General features: G+C 45.9%; 2 long non-coding RNA genes and 7 other non-coding genes across 10 annotated transcripts; all 9 read right to left on the reverse strand.

Annotated features, from left to right (window-relative positions):
* Positions 1 to 759: 759 nt before the first annotated feature.
* On the reverse strand, positions 760 to 9,838 carry LOC138488038 (uncharacterized). The gene is made up of 3 exons (XR_011274585.1): positions 2,518 to 9,838; positions 2,293 to 2,343; positions 760 to 1,281 (listed from the first exon to the last, which is right to left on the reverse strand). It is a non-coding gene; the product is annotated as an uncharacterized lncRNA (long non-coding RNA).
* On the reverse strand, positions 2,030 to 2,166 carry LOC138490597 (small nucleolar RNA SNORA8). The gene has a single exon (XR_011275538.1). It is a non-coding gene; the product is annotated as a small nucleolar RNA SNORA8 (small nucleolar RNA).
* Positions 2,407 to 2,478, reverse strand: LOC138490616 (small nucleolar RNA SNORD5). The gene has a single exon (XR_011275554.1). It is a non-coding gene; the product is annotated as a small nucleolar RNA SNORD5 (small nucleolar RNA).
* Positions 9,839 to 16,840: 7,002 nt separating the features above from the next.
* On the reverse strand, positions 16,841 to 26,547 carry LOC138488037 (uncharacterized). Of its 2 annotated transcripts, none has more exons than XR_011274583.1 (8): positions 25,717 to 26,547; positions 25,508 to 25,562; positions 23,666 to 23,715; positions 20,733 to 20,789; positions 20,503 to 20,552; positions 19,527 to 19,569; positions 17,348 to 17,446; positions 16,841 to 16,921 (listed from the first exon to the last, which is right to left on the reverse strand). It is a non-coding gene; the product is annotated as an uncharacterized lncRNA (long non-coding RNA). The 2 variants fall into 2 exon arrangements; XR_011274584.1 differs by having other exon boundaries at positions 25,643 to 26,547.
* Positions 17,188 to 17,316, reverse strand: LOC138490599 (small nucleolar RNA SNORA25). Its single transcript, XR_011275540.1, has one exon. It is a non-coding gene; the product is annotated as a small nucleolar RNA SNORA25 (small nucleolar RNA).
* LOC138490596 (small nucleolar RNA SNORA8) lies at positions 20,251 to 20,391 on the reverse strand. Its single transcript, XR_011275537.1, has one exon. It is a non-coding gene; the product is annotated as a small nucleolar RNA SNORA8 (small nucleolar RNA).
* On the reverse strand, positions 20,622 to 20,693 carry LOC138490617 (small nucleolar RNA SNORD5). The gene has a single exon (XR_011275555.1). It is a non-coding gene; the product is annotated as a small nucleolar RNA SNORD5 (small nucleolar RNA).
* Positions 25,120 to 25,259, reverse strand: LOC138490590 (small nucleolar RNA SNORA8). Its single transcript, XR_011275533.1, has one exon. It is a non-coding gene; the product is annotated as a small nucleolar RNA SNORA8 (small nucleolar RNA).
* On the reverse strand, positions 25,615 to 25,746 carry LOC138490602 (small nucleolar RNA SNORA18). Its single transcript, XR_011275543.1, has one exon. It is a non-coding gene; the product is annotated as a small nucleolar RNA SNORA18 (small nucleolar RNA).
* Positions 26,548 to 26,556: the final 9 nt, after the last annotated feature.

Genomic DNA, 26,556 nt, shown 5'->3' on the forward strand with positions numbered 1-26,556 from the left:
TTGTCAACCTCTACCTAGCACACCTCACCCCGATCTCAGCCCTCCTCATTTCCAATGACCCCTTGTCACTGACTGCCCATCGGCTTTTCACAGTCTTGGTGCACCCATGATCTCGGTCTTCAGACAAGTAAAACCGATCCTATTGTAACACCTGCTCCCAGTCCCTCCTGCACCTTCTATGGGCTCGCTGCCTCCTTCCAATGAGGCCAGAAACCAACTCTCCTCATTTGTCACAAGGCCCCACTTGCAACTCCACAGCATTCTTCCTTTCCTCACATTACCCCCAGAAGCACAATCTCCAAGTTATTGTCCTCGTCAGGCTAGATTATAACAGCATCTTTCCTCCCTCTTAAACAAATCCAGAATAAGGCTGCACTACTTGGCCTCAAACCAGGTGACTGCATCTCCAGCTCAAATCTCTCTACTGGCTCCCAGTTGTTGCAAGGATCAAATTCAAGACCATTTGCATCATCCACAAGGCTGTCTGGGGCCTGGGTCCACACTATTTGCAACTTACTAAATACTCCTTCCAGATCCCTTCAATCCTGGCTCCAACTCAACTCTGAAGATCAGATGCTTCTCCAAGCAGAGAGATGGTGGCAGATCCTCTACGCAGCTGCTCCCGTCTAGGAAGTCTCCCCTTTCTGTCTTGACCTGGCCCACATCAAGTTTCACAAACCACTCAAGACTTCTCCTCCCCCTGCTAACCACCCCCCCCCCCACCCCAATCACAGATAATCAGCCTAGCCACTCGAGTCAAATAGGGTCCTGGCATCTGCCCAACTGCCACCCCCCTGCACGGCCCATACCCAGGTGTTGTCCTACTGTGTCCCCTGCCTGTGGGGCAGTAAATCTCCCTCTTCCCCTGGGATGTCTCCACCTACAAGGTACCACTTCCTCCTATAGGGCACTCCAATGGAAATTACCCTACTCAACCCTTCCTTTTCATTGCACATCACAAGGCTTAGTATGACAGCTGTTCCATCATTTTTCTCCTTTTTCCCCTTCCGGCGCTTTGAAACACTGTCTTGTTGTATAAGCGCCTTAAATATACAGAGCATGTCAATTTGAAGTGTCCGACAGCAGATATATACCACTTGCGTAGGCGAATATTTGCTGTAGGTTTATATTATGGTCATGTCCACAGCAGACTACAAATGTTAACTTCCAAGTAGCCTTGGTAATGACCACAAGCTTGCATAACAAACGAATATGGCTGAAAAGGGTATATTCACAGGAAAGTACTCAAAATCCAATTACCTGAATTGTTTCATCCAGCCCCTGCAAAGAATGAAAAAAATTACTCACGTTACAAGAGAGGTGTAGCTGCGCCATCACAACCTGATTTAGAAACTATCGAAATGGCACAGCCTGAACAAGCAAGGTAAAATAGTACCTAGCAGGGAAGGAGATTACAATAACCATAACCACTGCAGGAAATTAGCAGTCAACAGTAGGTTGCATAGCATTGCATTTACCATTATGGGAGGAACACAGTTTGTTCAGTAGGCAATATCTGCCAAACAATCTTCCCTAATCTTTTAATGCAGCAGCCCCAGATTAGTTGGGAGTAAATGCTGTGTCTGTGTGGGAGCCATCCATTTGAAGGCCATGGATTGACAGACCCGTTGAGGGGCCATTGTGTATGCCTGCAGATTGAGTCCTATGTTCTGGCAAAAAGCAGGCTACACCGAAGTGTGAAAACAGCAACTGACCCAAAGCTTTTGATTAGGTAACCGATATATTTCTAGTTGAAAACAGGTATTGCTGGCATAGTACATTAGGTGCACACTGCTGCAGGCATAGCATGTTCACCAGATAAGTAGTAAAACTATTCCTGGAGCAACTAATGCAGTTGTGGCATCTGCATCTAAATGCATATTGAATAGACAGGCGTCCGCTCATACTAACGGAAGAATGAAAACCACAGTGAATACACAAAGTATCAAAACGGAACTCATGCACTGAAACCAGCCAATTGTAATCAGATCAAAAGCACAGAAGACAGGCAATTGCATATTGAGTAGTGACATGTCTCAGTAGAAATACCAGGATTTAACAAACACTGTCTGAAAACCAACGATGCCAGATAATGAGTTATTATAGCACAGATTAATGAACACACCACCAGTGGAAGGCTAGTGGGTGCAGATACCACTCAGTGCAAGAAGCAGAGTGCCAGGAGGCGGTGCAGTCCAGCAGAATATAAAACTTTATACAATACCAAACTTTGCGTCATATATATTTATATATGTTACTATCCAGCACAAAATAGTTTTGCCAGCAGCTCACCGAACAAGAGATGCGTTGACTACAAGCCAAATCCCCAATCACGATTGTCATCTGTAAAAAGGAAACAGAACATGATGCGCCCATCATGGTACTAATGAAGCACAGGCAGGCAGTTCTGCTCAGAATAGCCTTTCAGTTCATATACTAATCACACAGCAGTTGAACAGTAGGTTTCATCATTTGAATTACAGTAGCACTATTTATAAGCGTCTTGCTGGTACAAACCTGGACAATCCAAATCTGCTATCCCTGGCACATCCAAGTCATCCCTTTGGAGGTGATCTGGAAAGTAGTGCTCTGTTAATTTTTTGTTCAAACAGTTGGAACAGGAACCTCCCCCAATCAGCCATGTTCAATTGTGTGGCACTGCTGCAGTGCTACAAAGGGACTCATTTATGCCAACACATGAACCGAAGAAAATTGCACCCAACATAAGCAGCAACATTCTATACAGTGCCCAATGCAGGCTGGCCATGACCATCAGGTTTTACAGCTTGGCCAGAATAGGACAGCAGTACGTACAGACGGTCTCAGTCACCTCCGCAACTAGCACTGCAGTGGGGTTTTGTCAAATGATATGCAACAATAATGCATGCCATTACACCACTACCTATTGCTTTCAGCAGCAAAATGCAGTGCAGGGAATGCATTGGTTAGCTTGTTAGGCGGCGCTTAAACATTTTAAAATATTAAAACAGTGGCGTAAAAAAACCTACGCCTTGAGTATTCAGAACGTGCAAATGCCGGAAGTGGGCAGGTGGCTTGTCTCTGCTTGCGGGTGAGCACGGCATGTGCTACACGGCATGTGCTACACGGCAAGGTACCAATGCGAACGTCCAGTGTGGAGGGTGTGCCGAGGCAAGTGCTGAGGGTAGACAGAAGCTGGGGCGATAGGCGTGGAAGGTCAGACTCCCCTCCCCCCCCACCGAGTACACATAAAGGTCCAGGACACCAATCACAGCCACTGAGATTAGCAGTGGGGAGGAGGTAAAGGGGAAGGTCTTGAGGAGCTTCTTGAACTAAGTCCCACTCAAGGCAAAGAGGGATGGGGGGCTGTTCAATAGGGAGTTGGCTGAGGCAAGTGATCCACCTCCTGCCCTCCGTGGTTACAGTTTGTGCCATAGGAACGTAGAGGTCTACAGGTAGAGTACTTAAGATGAATACCGCCCAGAGGGATTTGAAGCCGAGCAGCAACTGTGAGCCACTTTGACAGAAGAGATGCAGAACATGGCCTTAAGGATAGGTCTTGCTGCCTGGAAACATTCAAAAAGACCATCCATTTGTATGAAAAGACCAGAAAAGCCTGTACCATTCCTACGAATGGGAAAATATTGAACAGGAGTGGGGATGTCCCCTGCTCCTTTCAGCAATTTTGGATTAGGAGAGGGACGGGGGTAGTCCCCTGCAAAGGAAACATCCCTACAAAGGACCCTGCAGCGCCAGTTCCCAAGCATATAAGCAAAGGGTGTATATGTTGGGGAGGCATTTGCTTTGGGTTGTTTGACCATTGCAGTCAATTTAGCTACAGTCTTGCAAATACTGCTATGCGATAGCGTGGGGGGCAGTCACAGAGTGGAAGAAGGTAGATTCAGGAGGAGGCCATTGCAATAGTCGACTATGGACAAGAATCAGGTCTTGGGTAACATTGAGGCTTGGGGTGGGGGTGAGAAACGGGAGAACTCCTTTGAGATGAGCTGAAAGTGGGACTTCTTGGCTGAGTGTGAGGGAGGAGGGAGAGGAAGATGACTCAAGGTTTCTGGCTTCACAAGGAGCAGGGGGAGAGCCCATGGAGTAAGGCCTGGGTGAAGGGAGGGAGCAGGGGTCCCAATGAGAAGGATCCGTTTTACAGGCATTGAGGCAGAGCATTTGTAGGAGGTTGGAATGGTTGATTGTGTCAAAGGCAGAGGAGAGATCAAGTAGGATGAGGACAGCAGTCCAAAGATGTGAGCAGTTCACAGGTGTTCAGAAGAGCAGTTTGTGCCTCTGGGTGCTCTGAATCCAGATTGTGAGAGTTGAGACAAGGCCAGCTTCCACAGGAAGGACAGGGGGTAGAAATAGGGTGGTAGTTGGCAGGACAGGTAGGGTCTGCTGAAGGTGTTTTCAGGAGGGTGTCACAAGGGAGTGCTTGAGGGTGGATGATCCAGTGGTAAGTGTATTGCAGACAACAGCGAGTGTGTGGCAATAGAGCCAATGTCCTTGATGAGCAAGGGGAACCTGTTAAGACAAGACCTATAGGGAGCAGAAAACTCAGTAATTAGGTGCGACATGGAAGGAGGGCAAAGTGCAGCAAAGGGGTATGGGTTGGAGGGTGAGTAAAAAGGGTGTTCAGGATGTCCCGAGTGGTGGCAAAGTGTGGCCAGTGCATTGCAGAGGACCCGGGAAAGAAGGGGAGGAGACTGCAGAACCACCGGGGTTTGTGTAAAAGCTCAAAATGCTCTACACCGAGAACATTTAGGTTTCCAAGTTCACCCACTGCCTGGCTGTGGAGCAATAAAGATTTGCAAAAAGGTGAAGTAGTCTTGGATTGACAAGTCTAACTTGAAATTGTGTTTTATAAGTCATTTGTAATGCACAGCCTTTTATAATTGCCTCACAGCAGCATGGAGGCATTCCACCCATGAAAACAATACGTCAAATGAGCAAATAAATTCAGCAGATGCACCACATTAACAAAGCCTGTGCACTTGGATTGCTGCGTTCAGAAAGGCTTGTGTCAGTCACTTACTCAGAGCAGTTGAACATTGCCATTCATCATTACACAAGTTGCGCCATAATGGAAGACTGGTATGAACAGACCAATTTATATAGCGCACAAAACCTAGAGGCATCTAGGCACTTATAGCTTAAGAGAATGGTTACATTATGAGCTGGCTGTATCCGGTTACAGCAATAAGCAGTCCAGCCCAGTACAGTGGTAGCCGATCACAGGTTACATCATCTTACATTTTTCCCCAACGCTCTGACAACATAATTTGTTCCACAAGTTACATGTGTTGCCAAGAGCAGGTTGAGACTTTTTTATTTGGTTCACAAGGTTATGCTGGGGCACTGCTAGAGAGGCTTGTGTGTTAGTGAAAGGACATCGTGTTAGTGAAAGTTGATCAAACTTAAACAAGCTAGCTACGGAATGAAAGTAAAGCTGTGTTGCTCAAAGATTGCAAATTGTGAGCCTACCTATGGCAGGCCTAGGTATGATCTCGCCATGGTGAATTAATGTGGCTAACCTAGAGGGCAAAGCTAGTGTCATACACGTGCATCTTGTGTATGTGGAACCCCATCAGCTCCATGCAATAATCAGGTCATTTACACCCAGTAAAAGGTCATGCGAATATGATGTGCACATCACCAGTTTGTCATACAGCACATGGCCTTCCCAGAAAGATGGCATATCATGGCTCAGCAAAGGCATTACCAGACCTTAGTAATTGAAATGGGGAGGTTTCATAAAGAAAATAATGTGTGGGCCTATAGTAGTCAAAGTAGCGATGTGCAGGTTATTTAGTGCAGCTGGGAATAAAGCAGTTTTATAGTTGTGTAAATGGGTTTAAACATGGTACTATATGTAGCTAATTGGTTAGTGTTGCATCGACTGAATATGGACAGAATACCCTAGCATTGATAGGTGGAGTTCACTTGACTGCCAACATTAGCTACAAAAATACCACCAATGCTTGGATATTCGATAACTGCAATTAGTGTTCAACTTTTGCTAGTAATGGATACCTGAATACATTGTCCTGAAACAGAAATAATTACGTGCCTATGGTGGGCCCAAATGAGAGCGGTTGTGTGACCTAGTACTTTTATTAGGTCACCAGGCATTGATGCCCATGGTTGCCAATGTTGTACATACTAGCGCTAGAACCCCAGGGAATATATTTAAGGCAACAATACGGAACAATTGGGATCCATGTAAATGGGGAACTACACCTAATCTTGTTATATGCAGACGATATGCTGTTGTACCTACGATATCCTGAGGAAAACCTCCAATACATACTGGAAATAATGGCGAGATTTGCGGTACTATCGGGCATCGCAGTTACTCCCAAGTAATCATGTATATTCCTGCTGGGGAGGTACATAGGAGTCCCAGGAAAGCAATTGCCAGTCTTGCAAATACCATGGGAAACTGATACATTCAGGATTAGGGGGTAAACGTTTAGCACACAGAGGAGAAGGAACATAAGTATAAAACAGAGTGGTAACAAGTAAAAAAATAGCATGAAATTCTGGATTAAACTACCCTTGACTATGATGGAAAGAGGAGCGCTACTGAAAATGGCCGTACTACCCAGATTACTACATTATTTCGGGAACATCCATATATGACACCAAAATGTTTCTTTGCCAAACTTCAGAGCATATTTGGGGGTTCCTCTGGCACAGTACTAGAACAGAATAGCCCTGTGGAAACTGGAGAACATTCACAACAGAGGGGGCATAACAATGCCAAATTTTGAGGCCCATTATCTGGCTAATCAATTCGAAACATGCGACCAAATGGCTATCCGAGGACACCACGTCAGAGTCCAGATTGCTGAGTCAGGAGTGTGGCCCATATTTCCTCAAGGAGATGATATGGCTCCCCAAGTCGGAATTGAGAGGGTCCCCAGGGATGCTGGAGCTGGGATGGAAGATATGGCGAAAGGCATGTCAAGCTATGGAAAATGCAGCCCCATGTTCCCTGCTAATGGCATTCAATGCAGGGGATGAACAACTGAGGAGAATAATCCGAGGACGATGGGAATCAGTGGGGATTGCAACAGTGGGAGATATATGGCAAGAGGGGAAGATAAAAGAATTCAAGGTGCTGGTGGAGGAGACGGGTTTACAAGTGGGGCAATACATCACCTATGCTAGAATGGTATGGCAAATTAATAAGACATGGTCCAAAATAATACAAGAGGGACAACCCGACCAAGCTACAGAAATGATGTATGACATGGCAGATGGAGCATGAGATTTCTCGAATTTATGAGCTCTTGATGTCCAGGATAGGCAAAGTGACCCAACTAAGGTTAGACTGGGAGGAAGAGGTGGGGGGAGGCCATGAGTGACAGTCTATGGGGAAGAGTCCAAGGGTACCATAAAAAGGTGTCCAGAAATGCGAGGCTGCAGCTGTATGCAACTCAGAGCATATTTAACCCCACAATGAATAGCTAAATTTGAGAAAGCAGAACGACAAACATGCCGCAAATGTGGAAAAGTAAATGCAGGAATAACATGTTTTGGGCATGCCCAGACATAGGGAAGTTCTGGGGAGAGATAGCCCATCAGTTAATGGAAAAAGGGATTATGATAAATGTAAAATCAGTATGGGCATGTATGGTGGGGGGTTCCCTAGGACGCGGCAATTTAAGCATGTATGCAAGCTGAAGGATCTGGCATACATACTTGCCCAACGAAGAATTGCCATGGGATGAAGGCAAGCCACAGACCCAAAGTAGAAGTATGGTGGAGGGACCTGCAGAAATGGACTGAAGCCGAAATAGCAGTATGGCAGGAAGCGAGCAAGGAGGGGGGGCTGAAACACTGATGGCCTGGAGACATATGGTGGCCACATTACATGAACCCGCCTAGAACGAACTCCTTGAGAATGACTCAGCTGAGGAGCAGGTTACAAGATTGCCTTGAAACGGAAGAGCAGTGGAATGCGAGGTGGAGTAGGCTCGAGTTGGGGGCAGGAGGGGAGGGCTAATGGTGAACAGCAGAGCCTAAATGTTAAGCATCAGATGTTGTAGACCAAAAAAGTATACTGCTGGTTTGACGACCGTTTGTGGTTTATGAAAATCAATAAAAAATTGTTTAAAATATACCTTGCATTCAGAGACTTGGTAAAGAAGGTTACAGTTTTTCAAAGAGAAATATTCTAAGAAAATACTTGCACAGAAAAGGACATCCAAGACAAGGTCAAGCAGAAGAAAAAACAACTGAAGGTGTACCAACTACAGCAGCAACTGGAAGCTAAGTGCAGATTCATTTTCTTTTAAAAAGCAGGGAGCAGGAACTTTCATGTATATATGCTAGGTTGCAACCAATGCCTGAAGTAGTTGCCAGATAGAACTGCTGACATTAACTGGTAACATGTAACACCAAGCGCGGATGTAATTACTAGCTTTGCATGCAAAAGACAGCGATCCATACAATATATATTTTCTGTGTCACACTCATTAACTGTCAGTGTGTGCATTCTACCAGCCTTCCACGTAGTCTGCCTGAGCGAAGATCAGACATTCACGAAACTTTAGATTAAGGGACACAGCATTATGTCAGAGCATGTGTGCACACATACAGCTCTTCAATGTGGATTCTGTTGGGACAGCATGCCGGGTGAAGTTCTCAGGTTTTCTGCAGTCTCCCAGACAAGCTCAAGAGCAACACGTGACATTAGAAGAAGAGCAGCACGGCGTGTTAGGAGAGTGTGGCTATAATTTGCGACCGCAGAAGTGACAGACTAAAGTAAGGAATTCCCAGAGTTGCACCACAGTACTTTAATGTAGAACGAACCTTTAGCTTCTGTGAACTATTTATCAAGAGTAACAGTTTGGAATCCAAAATCTCAAGATTTTGTTGCAGATGCAAGACTGCTTACAAAATAATTTAGTTTAAAAAAAAAAGGATTAGTCTTTAAAATATGTCAAGAGCAGAGAAAAGGATCACTGAATCTTGAGTGGAAATAAAAGTAGTCAGTCTGACTTTAACCCTTTAGCTGAGAAAATAAATTCAGTGAAGATTTAAGCTATCTGGTACAATAGGTTTTCATGGGGGTATTCTCTGAAGGGTTATGAAATCAATAATGATCCTGTATATTTGTCAGCAGGTCTGAGAGAGTAGTCAAATCCAGTTCAGAGATCCAGTGGCAGCAACAGGACCTGGTTTGTTATTTTATCCACTTCCCCTTTCCCCTCGGGGTTGTCAGCCCTGCAATTTTTGATTAGCGTGGGCGAACCAAGGGGATCTGTGGGGCCATCATCTCCTCCTGCAGGAAGAACTGGGACCTTATAGTGGTCTAGAGCTTAGAGAAGTCTGCTCTTTAGCAGACCGTGTATTCTATATATGCTGCCGTTGGCCTGGTGTTAATTTGAACACATCCGGTGCTGTGATCTCATTAAAGAGCTCATTGAAGAAATGTGTGCCATTATCAGACCGTAGTACATCGCACAAGCCCCATCGGAGGAACACTTAACACAAGGAATTTAGCTGAATATTTGGCATCCGAGTGTGCCCACCGACCTGCCTCAACCCACCATGAAAAGGGGCAGACCACAACGATCAAGTATCGTGACCCATTGCATATTTCTTCCATGTCAGCATAATCTATCTGTAGCTCGCAGATTGGCCAAATAGTGCATGGCAAAGTGCCTCGTAGGGTCCAGAACATTTATCCTGTGGTGCATTGTACGATTGTTTGTGAGGTGCTCCTGAAGATTGGGGACAAACCAATCCTCCTGTATGTCTGCTGCAATGTGTTTCAAGCTGGAAGGGATGAAGTTGGTCAAAAGCTACTGCTAGCAGCACATAAGGCATTACTGCTTTGCCAGATCATTCCTGGCATCATAACAAATCTGTCAAACTGTTTATACCCTCTTTTGGACCACATTTCCTTTTCTTCATGCAGCTCGGTGAGCTGTGCAACGGGCAATGCTGTATATATGGTATGTCTTGATGATTGTGTGTTGTGTCGTCAGGACATACTCAAATTACTGGGACAGGAAAAAAGGCCATTTTGGCCACATCCACCGTGGCATTTCCCAATGAAATTGTCTGTTGGTGGGGGCGGCACATTTGGCAACCACCACAGAGGGTTGTGAATTCAGAAATCAATACATCTAGCAGTGCAATAGTTTGTATGGGGAACTGTCTGCTCTCTGGAAACACCTCTTCCATTGTGACAACCCATCATGCACTGTTGTAGTGACATATGCAGAGTCTGGATAGATGGTCACGTGGCAACCTTGTGAAGCATGTAGCGCTTCAATGAGCGCCACAAGCTCTGCTGCTTGGGCCAAGTAGTACATGGGTTGCCTTTTCATCACTGTTTCATAATCACCTCCGAGGCGCACTACCGCCACGTCTATGCCTTGGTCCTGTCTCTTGGTCATTTGCCACTAACCAGTCAACGAAAAGCACCTCCCCACCTCCAATGCACCAACTCTTGCTTTAGGAATGTTAGGGAGAATTCTCAGAACTGTTAATTCCCTTCTACCATGGAGACCCCCCCCCAGCTCTTTTAGGATTTCTCATGCAATTTGTATGCAATTTAATCTGTCCTTTTGACTTGAGTCTGACAAACTCCATAGGCACCTTTATATTGTGTCACACAGCATCTTCAGTGCAGTGGCACAGGGAAGTCAGTTTCCCAAAGGTTTAAATACCTTCTCTTGGTGAAACTACGGTTTCCAAGAGCAGTAAAGGGAAATTGACTTTACTTATATTTTGTAACTTTCTAGACCCAGCACACATTATCTTACCATAGGGTGCGGAAGGGGTTACTTAGTATACCCTTTGACTAGTTTCTCATGCAACATGTCCATGTTACCCCGTCTACAATTAATGGCTGGTGGTAGTGGTTTACTTTTTACTACCATTGTGCGTTTTACCACACACTGCATTGGCAGCCACAGTAAGGACCCATGGGTGCCCATTTCGTCAAAATGGGCCCTGGTTTTTTTTGCCATTTGTCGGGAAGTTCCTTGTGATTCTCTCTGCATGCCAAACCAGGTTTGGTCCCTTTGTTAGTTTTGTCTTTGGAGGGGGCGAGTTCATGAGGGAAGCCCACCTCTGGTTCCAGTATGTCTGACAGGGGCAGGCAGTGAGGGGGTGCCCGAAACTCCCAATGCTTAATCACCTTGGTTACAGGAATGTACCCAAAGGTGATGGTCAGCTGGCTGTCCAGCGAGGACAGCCACCCTGCCGTTTGATAGCTAGGCTGGAATAAATGGGAGAAACCTGCATAAAAGGCAAGGCTTTTTGGCTTGGAAGGCAGAGTGGACCACTGGACAAAGGAATCCAAAGAACTTAGAGAGGCCTGCTACAACTCCTGGACCCTTGGTTTGCCCGGTGAAGCCCTGCTGCTGTGCTGAAGATCTGAAATCACCTCGACTAGAGAAGCCCTGCAAGGACGACTTCTCCCTTTGAGTTGGTGGGACCAATCAAAGTAAGCCCACCTGGACATCCTCTTGATGCTGGTTGTATTTCCACTGCTGTAGCTTCTGGAACTGAAGTGCCAGGGAGAGGAACACCAGATTGTGTGCGTTGCTTTTAAGTCTGGCCCGAGCGCTAGGAAGAGCCTCTGGACTTCCCTGATGCAGGACTGATCAAGCCTGAGCCACCTCAGAGTGCAGGACCCCAGATGCGAGGAAAGTCTGAAGTGGTATCCGAGAACCAGTGTTGCCATTTGCTGCCAGACACGAGGAGCTAAAACAGAAGAACCACCGAATCGAAGTTTGCCCATTGCTGCTGCGGACCTTCCCTTTGCAGAGCAGGAGTCCCCAGACGTCCTCCCTTTTGTTCCCACGATTGTGGCTCAGGAATAAGCCAACTGGAACCATTTCTAACCAGATGTACTGCAAGTCTAAGAGCACTTACCTCTTGTTGTGTGGCCTTTCGGTTGAGACCGGTCTTGATTACCTTGCAGAGTTGTTAAAGCTTTGTCCCCCACAAGCCTCCCAGCTTGTAGCCCTTAATGTGTTCTACTTTTCTACAAACATTTCTAAAAACAATTGCGCAAGGCTTTTTACCTACCTGCAAAGAAGATCTTCAGCTCACCTTGACATTGTGCAATTAACATTGGCTGTCCAATGTCCATCTCTTTTTGGTTCCACTTCCCCTTTGATTTTCAAGGACTAATTCCCGATTTGGTGACATTGACCTCCAGGCCTAGGTCCTCAATATAGGTTTTTAGCGCATAAAGCTTTCTTTGAAGTCTGATGGGGTCAGATCCAGAAGGACCAGGTCGTCTGCATAAGAATCCAGCTGATAAATGCCCCATTCAGCTTTGGTGGAAACAATGTCACTCCAGCCAATGCAATGCCAACCTCCAATCTGTAAAGTGTGTCGCTCCTAGAGGGCACCCTCGTTTGACCCCCCTTGCCGTTCGTATGGGCTTGGTCAGGTGGCCTTCGCTATCTAAACAGATATGTACATGTGTGTCCCGAGTACAGTTCTTTTATAGCCTGAATTAGGCTAGGGGAGCAGCCTCTAGCTTTTAATTTAGACCATGTTTCTCAGTCAACTCCGCCAAAAGCATTTGCTAGATCTATAAATGCCAAATATATGCAGCCTGATTTTATGGCATTAATTTGTGGCTTTTATTAATTGGCCCTAGCACTTCCTGCAGGCAATACTGCCATGTGGCACTTATTGTACCCCTTGCTGTACAAATGGTAATGGAGTCTTAGTTCTGCTTACTGTCACTACACACAAGCAGTCATCCACATGAACGTGTTGGGCACTTGGATGTGACCTAGGTCAGTGTGTTTGGGCCTTCACAGTACCCTTGGGGCAAACCTGTGTTTGCAGCACTTTCCATTGGTAAAGGCAGTGAGGTACTGCAAGTCCGGGTGCAAGGGTATCAAAAAGGTGTTCTTAATCTACCATAAAGTGGGCCACTTCTTTGGGGCTACTACACAAAATGGTGGCCATGTTTGGAACCACAGGAAATTCTGTATCACATAATTTAAGGGGCATACATCCTGGATCATCCTCCACTTGCAGACCATAGCATTTAGAGTGCCATTAAATGAGTTTGTGACACCTGCCTGTTGGGAGCATACTGTTGCATTGCTCGTCACTGCTGCAGAAAGGAGGCACCTAGGATCTATGCTGGCAACCATGTGTATGTCTGGCGGTCATTCGGGATGTTCAGCCCTTTGGGGGCTACTAATGTGGTAGACCATAATTCTGTTGACCATAGCTGTACCCAGTCTGCTCCTATTGCCTTGAACCCCCCCCCCCCCCCCATTTTCAAGTTGCCCCATTCCTTCAAATCCTGCGCATTGCTACTGTCCTCCTTGGTACTGTATTCCCAACCCACTGGCCTTCTGACCACAGCTATTCTAGCATCTGCCAATTTGTGTTGTATCCTCCACTTGTCTGAGCCAACTGCTCCACAGCAACCGTAAACTAGTTTTGTACTAGTGTTGCTTCCTCTGCCTGCCGCCTCGGAGCCAATTCCTTGCCACTGCCCTTTATTTTTCTGCAGTGGCGAATTATGCTTTGTATTTCAGGCCACCCCTCTGCTTAATGCCCTTTTCACCTTTGGGCAGACCCTTAATGATATGGATCCCATGAATTCCTATCTCCACATCTCCTGAAATGGTCTATCACCCAAAGTACATTGCATAGACCAAGACAGGTATGGTCTGGGAACGCTCGCCATAGCCCATCCTAGCCCTGGCTCGAATCTCGTTAATTGTACCCCACTTCACCCACACCTCCCCAGCCTCACCTCCATCATTGCCACCAATAAGCTCTGTCGGCTGGCAGTTTGCTTTCCTTATATCCACGTGCCTGCACCCACTGCGAAGTGCTGGAAAGCCTTCGTCCCTGCTCCCACCGTGAGGTGCTGGAAAGCCTTTGTACATGGCTGGACCCCTTTTGCAATGGCGCAGAAGGGCTAAAACGTTGGTGCGGAAGGTTGCCCATTGCAATTGCCAGTGGTTGATTCATTCGAAACCTTCCACCCATCACTTTTGTGGTGTTTGTCTCTCCATGTGAGAAAGGGTGTGCCCAGGCGTGGGTCCCTTGCTCGCTGCGCCATAGGGAACCAGGCTGCACCTCACTGAGGCGGTCCAACAAGGCCGAAACATGTCTGGGTTGCTTGGTTTTCTGTGCAGAGGGGACCTGGCCTAGCAGTTTGGGCTGGGCCGCTAACATTGTGGCGGCAGCTGACTTGCACATGGCTCCACCCATCACTTTTGTGGTAACAAATATTTATCCTGCCACTAGTACATAGTGCGGTCAGCCTCCGATGGGTGAACAAGACCTTACTAGCAGATCCCTGGGAGGTGCAATATAAAGATACTTGGGGCTCCACATAATGGCCTAAGAGGTCTATGTCTATCTGGTCCAGACTACTAGTGTCCTTTATGGGTAGAGTGGCAATCGTGAAAATAAATGTTCTCCCCAGATTTCTTTACTGCTTCACAAATGTTTTCCACTACATTTGGGCCCAATTGTCCACTTCCTAGACACGTGACCGATTTCCTCTGGGTCCTGAACCACTAAAGGTCCTGTACCTACCATATACTACCTCAGTTGTGGACAATACTATCTGGCAGCGCAACTAAGCTCTGTCATGAATTGCAAACACCACCTCTGAGTCAATGCTGTTTCTGCACTTGTGCTCACCTCAAATAAATCCTATGGCTCCCCTTAAGCTCCACTAACACCAGATCACTCCTTGTGACCATAGGCAGGAAGATTTGATCCCAAGCAATTAAGCTCCTGCATATACGTCACCCATACTTATTTATGTCTTCTATTGCAGCAGATGTAAAACTAGAGGACCTGGCAATCATGCCCTCGGAAATATGGGGCAACATGTTTGAAAGTGTGATGTTCAGAGACTCATACATTAACGCAACAGACAGGGCTGCCAAGGGGGCAATTCCTGGGATATGGGAACGTTAAGCATTGCAGGTGTCAATTGACAAGGATGACCAGCTGAGCCAGAACTCTGACCTTAATGTAGATGCTGGAAGTGTTTCCAGACTACAGCATGAACCACGAACCTTAAGACACTCGGAATCAGTGCTGCGAACATGCATAGATACTTGTACTATACTTCTGTAAGAAAGTCCCCTGTAATGACAGATTGAAGCTGCTGCTCTAGATTAATCCAGATGAATGTGTTCCATCGCATGTAGATCCACCCCCCCCCCAAATAGGAGTTCATCCTCTGCGGTGCAGACATAATCCAAATGTTCTGGAAATGTGGAAAAGTGCAAACCTTCTGGTCCTGGGTTTAACACGCAAGCAGGGCAGCCAGAATCCCAAGATATACCTGCCTGGGGCATAGTCCAAATCAGACATATCACCAGGTTCATGGAGTTAGCCTCCATAGGGGCCGCAATGCAAGCTGTGGTACCTTGAACTTGACTTGGTGCAATGCTGAGACAAAAGCATGGGCTGGGTCACTACAAGACCTAGACGAAATTCAAGCAGGAGAATACACCCAAATTACTAAGCCTCTTGCCTGACTGGATTGTTTACTGCTGTACCTGTACCATGCCTTTGTTTCTGCATGAAATGTCCCTTCATGCCACACCGAAGGATAGCCCTGTTGCACCATGAAGGCCAGAGTTTCATGTTTGGTTTAACAACCTTTATCTGTTATCATTTGTCCACTCCCAAATCCATGCCACTCCAAGACATCCAACTAATTATTGGGCATTTATAATGCAAGTCAAAGTTCAACAAGACAAAGGGGCAGGGGAGGAACCAGAACAAAAATCCCTACTAGTCCATGCAACTACGGATTGTGCATGTGCAGTACACAAGTAAGGTTGCTAACTGCCAGTCAGGGCTCAAAGTATGCTAAATGTAAATGTTTCTTCTAAAAGCAGTGCATGTGCTGACATTCACAATACTTCAGCAGTACGTGGGTAGTGAGCCATCCTACCCAATTCAATCCGAAGTGCACTACATGTGCTAAGCCCAAAGGTGCAATTCAATATTCAGCCTTTACAATTCAAGTAAACAAGTGCTAGACATACTCCAAACACGAACCCACACAATTGTGTGGACCTACAAATACCAAGTGCAGTACAACTGCTCTACATGTCTAATACCTACATGTGAGCCAAAGCAACTGATGGCGGCAGTAGTGAGTGGGCTACTATATTGGACAATAAAGGGGGTGAGTAGCAAGTATGTAAGCAGAACAAAGTTACTATAAGGAATACAAGCAGTGTGGTGCAAGACATTGACGGCAAAGGGCGATGCAACAAGGTCATTAACCCAAAAGGTAGTAGCTTGAGATATGCATGGCCTGCATGCCCCTGCACCAGACTGGACTAGTCTATAATCAAGGTATTCGCCTCAATTGTGAATTGTATTGCACAGAAAAGCATTTAGCTGTTTTCTATTACTGAAGATGATTGCTTTATCGACCACCTGGCCAAAAACGTGATGGTATCAGGGAAGGGGAAGATGTAGCCTGCTGCCAACTTTACAAACTGGGACACAAGTTAACTACCCATCACAGCTTCTCCACCCCCTCCCCCCCCCCCCCATTTCACAGATATTGGTGCATATGACAGTTTTTGGGTCTGGGCCTCTACAAAAATCTTAAATGCGCTCAAAAACGGGGCCAAGAGGCCAGTATGGAGTTTACTCATTGGATTCACCCCAGTCCTTCACTGTTAATCCATGGCTCATCCATCCCAGCAGCCCGTAGCTGCTGAGTTACCGTTACCTCCATGACCACTGTTGAATGACTCTTGAACACGACAAACCAGGCCAATACCAGGCCCAGCTAAAATGGAATTTCAGCCTGCACAAAACCAATGCGCAAAAATGAAGACATCCAAAATCCATCATGTACAGCAAACATGGGTTTAGCCATTTTTTTATTGAGAATTGTCAAGTTGTCAATTTAACGAATGTACCTCCAGACAAACACCTGAAAATAGAAAAAAAAAATCCATTTAGCATCGTGAAACAAGAACCATTGATTACTGGAAAAGCCTACACCAGAAAGTAACTTGCATAATGGCAAAGCACAAAATGACTTCCATGTACAAGATTACCATACCTTCAGCCAAAACACCAAATTACAAGATATGCAGTGCCCCTTCCCCTTTAAAGGCTAGCAACAAGGAAACTCAAGGCATGAGTTGTACTACCCATGTCAACACCCATGCAAGTTTTATAGGAGTAACCCCAATTGTTGTCCCCTCTGGAATAGACCGAAGTACACATGTGTGTCCACGGTATCCTGCAGAGGGTGTCATTTTTTGGTCATAGCGTTAAGGGCTATAGGTTTTGGAGCCAAATAAGCCCTCTTTGAAATGACCATATCTTTAAGATAAAGGGACAAAAGCCTTACATGATTAGAGGCTCCTTCACATGTAGGTTGCAGAAGTTCCAACATCTTCAGGCACCCACATGATTTTTTCAACCAACTGGGTTACACGGCAGTTGCAGACTAAAAAAACAAGAAATGGTATTATAGCGTTTCTATACCAGCTTTTCACATCTGTCTGATGAAACGGGTGTCAGCTGCTGCATTTGCCTCCACCTTCATCCCCCCCAAGTCACTTCACTCAGTGCCAAACACTTGCCCTGGTCTTGAGGACACGCCTGAAGTCTGCCTCCAAGCATAAGAGCTGGTACGACTGATAAAAGTGCAGAGTTGCTAAAAAGGGGCAGACCTCAGGCTCATCCCCCTCACAATCTGGCCTGTGGACTACTCCAAAAGCAATACAGTATATCCACTCCCAAGATGGCTCACATCCAAGCCTGTATCTCTGGAGATTCCAACACAGCAGATTCAAAATACAATCCATCTGCGGTCTTCCACCTAAACTCCTTCTCAGGCCCTCTGTACTGCAATGGCCACCCTTTTTCACTCCAAACCTCCCATCATGACCCCTTTCTCCTTGCCCCGTCGCTTTTCCTACCCTGTAATTTCTTCCACCCCCATCTTATCACAATGATCTCTACAGCAGGCTGCTCTATGAAGGCCTGAACCAAACAGGTGTCCTTAATGCTGTGGGAGGAACAAGGGGCCATCTCCCTTGCTCCTGCAACCACTAGCATCTCGCCCTTTCCTTCTTCCCTCAAGCACTGTGCACCCCCAAAAGCCTGCCGACCCGTGTCTGGCCAACCACCACCCTCCACTAAACCCTCCGTTGGGAAACTCCTGGATAAGTTTGTCGTCCTGCAACTGACCCAACACACAGCTTACTGGTTGTTTATGACCATCAATCTGGAGCATCTAGAGGCACGGAAACCCACAAGTGAAGAATTTCGCGAATCAACTCCTGCTGTTGCCACTCATTGATCTAGCCCCAAGTCTCCATCCTCTCACCTTGTCAACTTCTAACCTAGCACCTCTCGTCCAGATCTCTGCCCTCATTTCTAATGAGCCACCCCTCTTCCCCGACTGCCCATCGGCTTTTCAGTCTTGGGTCACCCATGATTTTGTCTTCAGACAAACTGATCCACCTATCGAGACACCTGCTCCTAGTCCCACCTACACACTCTATGGGCTTGCTACCTCCTTCCAATGAGGCAAGAAACCAACTCCCCTCTCATTTCTCACAAGGCACCACTTGCAACTCATGGTATTCCTTTCCTCACATTACCCCCAGAAGCACAATCTACTTGTCCTCCCCAACAGCCTCTTCCCCCCCCTTAAACTAATCCAGAATAGGGCTGCACTACTTATGCCAGGTGATGTGCATCTCCAGCTCAAATCCCTCCACTGGCTCCCAGTTGGTGCAAGGATCAAATGCAAGACCATTTGCATCATCCACAAGGTTGTCTGGGTCCACACTACCTGCAACTTACTAAATACTCCTTCCAGATCCCTTCAATCCTGGCTCCAACCCTCAACTCTGAAGATCAGATGCTTCTCCAAGCAGAGAGCTGGTAGCAGATCCTCTCTGTAGCTGCTCCCGCCTAGGAAGTCTCCCCTTTCTGTCTTGACCTGGCCCACCTCAAGTTTCAAACCCTCTAACCCCCCCCCCCAAATCACAGATTAGCACCCTAGCCCCTCAAGAGTCAAATTGGGTCCTGGCCTCTGCCCAACTGCCACCCCCCTGCACGACCCACACCAAGGTGTGTCCTACTGTGCCCCCTACCTATGGGGCAGTAAATCTCCACTCTTCCCCTAGGATGTCCCCAGGTACCACTTCCTCCCATAGGGGACTCCAATAGCAATTACCCTACTCAACCCTTCCTTTTCATTGCACACTACAAATGTCACAAGGCCTAGTAGGACAGCTGTTCCATCCTTTACTCCCTTGTTCCATTCCGGCACTTTGTCTTGTTGTATAAGCGCCTTACATATACAGAGCATGTCAATTTGAAGTGTCCGACAGCAGATATATACCACTTGGGTAGTAGAATATCTGATGTAGGTTTATTCTATGGTCATGTCCACAGCAGACTAGAAACGGAACTTCCAAGTAGCCTTGGTAATGACCACAAGCTTGCATAACATCAACGATTATGGATGAAAAAAGGTATATGCACAGGATATTATTCAAAAATCCAATTACCTGAATTGTTAGAATGCCTCATCTGAAGTTATTCATCCAGCCCCTGCAAAGAATGAAAGAAATGTACTGCAGTTACAAGAGAAGGGTAGCAGTGCCATCACAACCTGCTTTAGAGACAATTGAAATGTCATAGCCTGAACAAGCAAGGTAACAGTACCTGGCAGGGAAGGAGATTACAATATAACCATAACCACTGCAGGAAATTAGCAGTCATCAGTAGGTTGCATAACATTTAACATTCTGGGATGAATGCAGTTTGTTCAGTAAGCAATATCTGAGAACCAATCTTTTAATGCAGCAACCCCAGATTAGTTGGGAGTAAATGCTGTGTCTGTGTGGGAGCCAGCTGAAGGTCATGAGTTACAGACCCGTTAAGGGGGAATTGTGTATGCACGTAGATCGAGTCCCCTGTTCTGGCAAAAAGCAGGCTACACCGAAGTGTGAAAACGGCAACTGACCCAAAGTTTTTGTTTCTAGCTCTAAACAGGTATTGCTGGCATAGTGCATTAGGTGCATACTGCTGCAGGCATGGCATGTTCAGCGGATAAAGTAGCAAAACTATTCCTTGACCAACTGATGCAGTTGCGGCACCTGCATCTAAATGCATATTGGATAAGACAGGCGTCCGCTTGAGAATACACAAAGTATCTCATGCACTGAAACCAGCCAATTGCAATCAGATCAAAAGCACAGTTAAAGACAGGCAATTGCATCTTGAGTAGTGACATGTCTCAGTAGAAATACCAGGATTTAACAAACACAGACGGTCTGAAAACCAACGATGCCAGATACCGAGTTATTATAGCACAGATTAATGAACACACCACCAGTGGAAGGCTAGTGGGTGCAGATACCATTCAGTGCAAGAAGCAGAGTGCCAGGAGGCGGTGCAGTCCAGCAGCATATAAAACTTCATACAATAAACTTTGCATCATATATTACTATCCAGCACAAAATAGCTTTGCCAGCAGCTTACCAACAAGAGATCCGTTGACTACAAGCCAAATCGCCAGCCACGATTCTCATCTGTAAAAAGGAAACAGAACATGATGCGCCCATCATGGTATACTAATAAACCAAATTTAGACAGGCAGTTCTGCTCAGAATAGCCTTTCAGTTCATATACTAATCACACAGCAGTTGAACAGTAGGTTTCATCATTTGAATTACAGTAGCACCATTTATAAGCATCTTGCTGGTACAAACCTGGACAATCCAAATCTGCTATCCATGGCACATCCAAGTCATCCCTTTAGTGGTGATCTGGAAAGTATTAAGTGCTCTGTTAATTTTTTGTTCAAACAGTTGGAACAGTAAGGTCCCTCACATCAGCATGAATACTATACATTTTGACCCACTGCATAAACTGGAATGTAATGACCAATCGCAGAAGCTGTAAGTATTGTATTATGTCTGTAATACTTATAATGTACCAACAACTGCTACCATTCCTGTACCTCTGTAACTAAGCTCTCACAAGTAACAGCGCCTCAATGCCCGTGGGCTGCTTGCGCGCTACATAAATCTAAATAAATAAAAATAAATAAGTAACCTCCCCCAATCAGCCATTTTCAATTGTGTGGCACCGCTGCAGTGCTACAAAGGGAGACTCATTATGCCAACACATGAACCGAAGAAAATTGCACCCAACATAAGGAGCAACATTCTATACAGTGCCCAATGCAGGCTGGCCATGACCATCGGGTTTTACAGCTTGGCCAGAATAGGACAGCAGTACGTACAGTCTCAAAACCCCACTGCAGTGATAGTTGCAGAGGTGACTCAACTGATGCAACAATAGCACGGGCCATTACACCACTACCAATTGCTTTCAGCAGCGAATGCAGTGCAAGAGATGCATTGGTTAGCTGGTTAGGCGGTGCTCAAAGGAATGGTTGGGTCAGAAAATATTGGCCAACAAGTAAAAAAATAAATCCCTATGGAAAGTTGAGCAGCAAAGGAAGCTCAAATTGCAAGCACTAGGGGGCATCCATTTTGTGATATGGATGCCGCCTGTGCTTGCGTTTGCGGCACTAAGGAAGCAAAAGCCAGCCGTTGTAAACAAAAGCTACCACTGGGTGGCTTTTGCTTCTTTGTTGCCGGACTCAGACTACTTCGTAAAATGAACACTTCCCAGAGGGATTTGAAGCCGAGCAGCAACCGTGAGTCACTTTGACTCAAGATATGTAGAACCTGGCCGTAAGGATAAGTCTTGCTGCCTGGAAACATCCAAAAAGACCATCCATGTATACCAGAAAGGCCTGTTCCATTCCTACGAATTGGAAAATATTGAACAGGAGTGGGTTGTCCCCTGCTCCCTTCAGCATTTTTGGGTTCCAGGGAGTATGGGGGTTAGTAGTCCCCTGCAAAGGTAACATCCCCCTACAAAAAGTGTCGGTTCCCAAGCAAGTGTTCACAGGTGTTCAGAAGAGCATTGTGCCTCTGGGCGCTTGGAATCCAGATTGATTATCACAAGTTCAGTGTGCCAGTTGAGACGAGGCCAGCTTCTCCAGCAGTTTCCACTGGAAGGGCAGTGGGTGGAAATAGGGTGGTGGTTAGGGTCTGCTGAAGGTTCGCTCAGGAGGGTGTCACAAGGGAGAAGGAGGATGATCCAGTGGCAAGTGTACTGCAGAAAACAGCGAGTGTGGCAATAGAGCCAACGTCCTTTGGTTCTGGATGAGCAAAGGGAAGCTGTTTAGACAAGATTTTGAGCAGAAAACTCAGTAACCAGGTGTGACATGGGAGGGCAAAGTGCGGCAAGGGGGTAGGATGGGTTGGAGGGCGAGTAAAAAGGGTGTTCAGGATGTCCCGAGTTGGTGGCAAAGTGTGGCCAGTGCATTGCAGAGGACCTGGGATAGAAGGGGAGGAGACTGCAGAATCACCGGGTTTGTGTCAAAACTCAAAATGCTCTACAAAGAGAACATTTAGGTTTCCCACTTCACCCACTGCCTGGCTGTGGAGCAATAAAGATTTGCAAAAAGGTGAAGTAGTCTTGGATTGACAAGTGTAACGAAATTGTGCTTTATTAAATAATGTACAGCCTTTTATAATTGCCTCACATCAGCATGGAGGCATTCCACCCATGAAAACAATACGTCAAATGAGCAAATAAATTCAGCAGATGCACCACATTAACAATGCCTGTGCACTTGGATTGCTGCGTTCAGAAAGGCTTGTGTCAGTCACTTACTCAGAGCAGTTGAACATTGCCATTCATCATTACACAAGTTGCGCCATAATGGAAGACTGGTATGAACAGACCAATTTATATAGCGCACAAAACCTAGAGGCATCTAGACACTCATAGCTTAAGAGAATGGTTACATTATGAGCTGGTTGCATCCTGTTACAGCAATAAGCAGTCCAGCCCAGTACAGTGGTAGCCGATCACAGGTTACATTTTACATTCTAATTTATTCCACAAGTTACAGGGTTAGTCAAGAGCAGGTTGAGACTGGGTTTTTGATATTTGGTACACAAGGTTATGCTGGGGCACTGCTAGAGAGGCTTGTGTGTTAGTGAAAGTTGATCAAGCTTAAAACAAACCACAGGCTAGCTACGGAATAGCTGTGTTGCTCAAGATTGCAAATTGTGAGCCTACCTGTGGCAGGCCTAGGTATGATCTCGCAATGGTTAATTAATGTGGCTAACCTTGTGTATGTGGAACCCATCAGCTCCATGCAATAATCAGGTCATTTACACCCAGTAAAAGGTCATGCGAATATGATGCACATCACCAGTTTGTCATACAGCACATGGCCTTCCCAGAAAGACGGCATATCATGGCTCAGCAAAGGCATTACCAGACCTTAGTAATTGAAATGGGGAGGTTATCAGAAAGAAAATAATGTGGGCCTATAGTAGTCAAATTAGGGATGTGTATGTTATTGGTAAGCCTGAGTGCGGGACTAGTGCAGCCTGGATTGGAGCAGTTTTATAGTCGTGTAAATGGGTTTAAGCATGGTACTCTATGTAGCCAATTGGCTAGTGTTGCATCGACTGAATATGGGCAGAATACCCTAGCATTGATAGGTGGAAGTTCACTTGTCTGCCAACATTCTTCCATTAGCTACAAAAATACCATGGATATTCGATAACTGCAATTAGTGTTCAGCTTTTGCTAGTGCAACTTCACTTACCATTTGTAATCGACGTTGGAAAGTCCAGTAAAAATACCAATGACCTGCACCTAAAAATAAATAAATTGAATTTTAAGTATCTAGCTGAAGATCCGTTTAACAGCGCGATGTTTAACGCAGTTTCCAGCTTAGGACACGTCGCCTGCCCTACAGGTATCCATCCAGTGTACCGGCCACTTTGAGAAAAGCAAACAAGAACCCAACCCCCCCCCCCCAAAGTAATCATAGTGCCCACCCCACGTTGCATCACACAAATACTGTATGACCAGAGTGATAACAGCTGGTGAGCCAGGTCACTAGCACATGCCAAATGAATAAAATCCCCCCCAATCACATCGTTACGAGAAGGACGTGCCATTTAAGATACTTCTGCAGGGCCGATTTCTCCTCATCAGCTTAGCCAATACTCAGATTCCTCGTTGCCACCACATACACCTTCACATTTTTGGATTGTACAATGTTTAACTTCCAACGACTTTCCGGTTACATATTTAATCCAGACCCCAGCTTCGATTTTGCACCCATCTTCCATTAGGAGGATGGGCACCTTTTACAAGCCACGCAAACTTTAATGCACTAGTGTCCTTTGCACTACCCAATTCCGCCGCTCCCCTAGCAAGTTCTACATTTCTCCAGTTACTATGCAATGTTTTGTTTTTTTTAGAAGGCACCTGCTTTGAGGACAGCTTTCCAAACATGACACCCTTCAAACACGGTGCTCCTTTGTACAAGTACATTCAGCAACTAACCACCCAATGTGACGTTTCCATTTCTTGCTACGCTCCAAGTATCCCCATTCTTCATATTACTGCCCTTCTCACTAGAAGAAAATAGTGAACAAATGCCAAGCCACCGTAATGTAAATTACTACCCTCGCCCGTTCCAAAAGTGCTTATATTTTCTATTACCTCTCTCCCCCAATCGACATCATGACACGTGTCCAATGTCTTACCATATAACTGACAGCTTCCTTGCAACACAAGGAAAAAAATGCAACCTCGGCTATTGAGGTCTGTTCCTTCGCTCTCCTCATGGATCTAGCCGCCCTCTATACATAGCACTTGCCCTGTCCTGCAAACGTATGACTATCCTGCCTAGCAATGAATTCTACTGCATCATGCAGACGCCATACCCATTAAAAGGTGGTCTCCCACATTCCTGCTCACTCAGCATCTTCGTTAAAAGGATCAGGCTTACCTGTGCCTGAAACACATCAAGGGCTAGCTTGCTTTGCAGAATCGAAAGCAACAATTCCAGCCACCAAAACTACACCAAGGAAAACATGCAAAATCATTCTGGTCCCTACAGGCCTTGCAGATGGGTATTTGGAAGCCACTCAAGGCCCATTAACACATTCTCACCAGTCCCTGAAGAGAAAGACCCCACAAAAACCCAACCTGCTTGCCCTTGCCATGAAACCAAGTTTCAGTTGAATCGTCAGTGTAGTCTAAATTGCTTGTATCGGCAAAAATACCAGGTTTGAGAGGCACCAAAAACCTCACAACCAACGATGCCAGGTGCCGAGTTGCTGTAGCACTGATTTATGAACACCCCACCAGTAAAAGGCTGGTGTGTGCAGATACCATTCAGTGCACGTTGGTTGTCATATGGGGCAACATTAAAGCAAACATGCCAGATCACACCAACAGCAAAAAAAAAAAAATCAAGCCAAAACCTTTAGGCGGTCAATCCATGCAGACTTATATACCCGGTTCATACCTTCACCCTCTATCGAGGGAGCCAAACCATAGAAATTACAATGAAAACAATAAATTTAAAAACAAGCATACAAAACAAACGGTTAAGCTTCCCTTGGTTGCCAAGCATAGAACATTTACACACCTGTTTTGTAACCAGGGGCTCATGGTGTTCTCCACTGCAATGCTCTGGATGTGAACTGAAAAGTAAAAAAAAAAAAGCTTAGTACGAAACACTAATGCAACGCAAGACAATGTTTTGTAGTTTTTGCCCACAGACCCAACAGGTGGATTAAGTGGGTAAAGCGAACCACAAGTTTGCTCTATGAGGCATTTCCAACGACGTGAACCTACGGATGAAGCTCCATCGGGATAGACCTCAATACTTCTATTGCTACCTCAATAGCAATTTCAGACTACGGTAAAGGCACATGCTACCGTACAAGCAATATTTGTAATTCAGGAAAAACCTGTACCAAGCCTTATATATTTTCTACTTGGCAGTGCTTGACCATTGCCCAACGCCCACAGCAGTAAGCTGTGTCCCACCCGCCAATAGCAACTGTTTTGGCTTGTGTAGGCCTGGCTTAAGTGGCCATTAATGCCATCAATCGCAAAACGTGATTACCTAGCACTTACTGCACACACCAAATGTGTTGGATGTAACAGGACTCGCTGAAGGCAGACACGTTTACAGCTCCAATGAAGCTGTAAACCCAGAAGACGGCTTTGAAATAAAAAGCCAAGCAGCACTTCGAGTTTAAGAGGCATTATGGCTTGATATGCTACCTCGAAGAGATCCCAGTAGACTTGTGCACAGGGGCCAAGAGTTGGTGGAAATGTTCACTGTGTAGATATTGGAGTGGATAACTACACCTATAAGCTCCCACACCCCCTTATGACATCTTCCCATAAAAGTGCACCACCCAATAAGCCCAAGAATGGCCTCAAATTCAGCTCTACTGTGTCTAAAGATACTAAACAAGGACGAGCCATCACTATTACTTCCTAAAATGCTTCCTCGTCAGTGTCCAGAATCACCCCACTATACGTTCGTTCCAAGTACCCCAAGATGATGAAAGCTACCCCCTGGCATACAGAGATCTCAATGGAGAACTTTAAGATAGGAAACATTAGATGGTACTAGTATGGTAGTGACAAGCTACCAAAACTAGTTTAAAGGGTGGCTTACCT

This window comes from Ambystoma mexicanum, chromosome 9, assembly GCF_040938575.1.
Source record: "Ambystoma mexicanum isolate Mex_15411 chromosome 9, UKY_AmexF1_1, whole genome shotgun sequence".
Taxonomy (NCBI): domain Eukaryota; kingdom Metazoa; phylum Chordata; class Amphibia; order Caudata; family Ambystomatidae; genus Ambystoma; species Ambystoma mexicanum.